The following is a 1,829-nucleotide window of genomic DNA, read 5'->3' as shown; positions in this document are numbered from 1 at the left end:
GTGCGCACACCTTGGCTGGGTTGCGCACCTTTTGTGCGCTCCAAGGTGCGCACGAAGTCGGAGCTCGGTTTGCCCCGGGTGCGCACCTTCGCCAGGGTGCGCACCTTGATGCGCACGCCTTGGCTGGGCTGCGCACCTTGGTGGGCGCCATGGTGCGCACCTTTCGTGCGCTCCAAGGTGCGCACGAAGTCGGAGCTCGGTTTGCCCCGGGTGCGCACCTTGGTGGGCGCCATGGTGCACTCCGAGGTGCCCAAGATTGGTGCGCACCAAGGAGCGCTCCGAAGTGCGCTCCAAGGTGCGCGCGAAGTCGAAAGTTGGGTTAATTGTCCGGTTTGCCTCGGGTGCGCACCTTGCGTGCACCTTCGCCAGGGTGGGCGCCTTGGTGCGCACACCTTGGCTGGGCTGCGCACACCTTGGCACCCGCGTTTCCTTCATTTTAAATTTTTTTTTTTTACAATCTCTCAAGTGGGAAATTCTATAATCTCAACTTTTTTTGCCTTTTCAGGAAACTTTTGAATGGAGCGCATCATTGGTGCGCTCCGAAGTGTGCTCCAAAGCTCTCTCCAGCTGCGTGCACCTGCCCCGGCCGCGCACCCGGCCCCGCCCAGCTTCGCTCACCTGTCCCGGGCGTCTGGTGCGGAACCTTAGAGTAAGAAACATCACCGTGCACCTTGGCCAACGTGCGCGACTCGACCGAGCGCGCACTGGCCGAGGTGCACACCGATTTCACCTGGGTGCGCGCGCAGCACCTCGGGCGCACCGGGGTGCGCGCACAACGCCCGGGTTGCACCGTGGCCTGTGTGCTCGGGGTGCCTCGGGTGCGCGCTCGGTGTCGCCCCCGCGCGCGCGGTAGTGCGGGCAGCGCACCCCGGCCCGGCCCGGCCCCGACGAGAACGCAAACGGGCAAAAGGTTTATTCAAATAGCATTGCGACGCCCGGCGAAAAACTAAAAAAGGGTGCAACACCGGGACTTCCCGGGAGGTCACCCATCCCAGTACTACTCCGGCCCAAGCGCGCTTAACTGCGGAGTTCTGATGGGATCCGGTGCACTAATGCTGGTATGATCGCACCCGTTATGAGCTTGTCGCAGTGTGTACTTAGCAAACCGCGACCCACGTGCGAATCCACCCCGGCCACCCACCCCCGTCGAGGTGCACACCCTCCCTCGCGAAGTGCGCCCCGTTCGCCAAGTGTGAGCCCTGCCCGGGTGCGCGCACCTTGCTAGGGCGTCGGGTGTGCACCCGGCCCGGCCTACGTGCGTGCACCTGGAGGGGGCGTCGTGTGCGTGCAGTGTCCCGTCTGCAACGCGGTGCCCACACACCACCTCGGGCGCAACGACCTGCGCTCACATGTGGGCCGAGTGCACCTTGGTGCATGTTCGGGGCGCCTCGGGTGCACGCTCGATCTTGCCCCGGTGCACCAAGGCGCTCGGTTTGCCCCGGGTGCGCACTTGGTGCAAGGTGGGCACCCAAAATAGGGATCAAGCACCAAAACACAAGTTTCGGGATGCAAAATGGGACCCAAGGACCACAAATGCGTTCCAAGACCCATGATGGGTCCACGAGAACAAAAATGTGTTCCGAGACTTAATAAACAAATATTGGGTTTTAGGAGAAGAAACATGCTCTGATGCCCAAAACGAGAATCGACCCCGAAAAGGCCACAGGCCAAAAGTGGGATGCGAGACAAAAAAAAATGGGACCCGAGGACCAAAATTGGGTTCCCAGGTCGAAGACAGGGCAACCGGACAAGAAACGACCTCTAAGGCTCGAAATGAGTCCCGACGACTAAAACTTGACAAGAAGCACCCATCAGGCACCCAACTCGAC

The 1,829-nt window shown here is 61.3% G+C and overlaps 1 non-coding gene across 1 annotated transcript; it reads right to left on the bottom strand.

Annotated features, from left to right (window-relative positions):
* Positions 1 to 953: 953 nt before the first annotated feature.
* Positions 954 to 1,072, bottom strand: LOC131872652 (5S ribosomal RNA). The gene has a single exon (XR_009370768.1). It is a non-coding gene; the product is annotated as a 5S ribosomal RNA (ribosomal RNA).
* Positions 1,073 to 1,829: the final 757 nt, after the last annotated feature.

The sequence above is a fragment of the Cryptomeria japonica genome, unplaced genomic scaffold (assembly GCF_030272615.1).
Source record: "Cryptomeria japonica unplaced genomic scaffold, Sugi_1.0 HiC_scaffold_713, whole genome shotgun sequence".
NCBI classification, from domain to species: Eukaryota; Viridiplantae; Streptophyta; class Pinopsida; order Cupressales; family Cupressaceae; genus Cryptomeria; species Cryptomeria japonica.
This window is presented reverse-complemented; position numbering and strand designations above follow the sequence as displayed.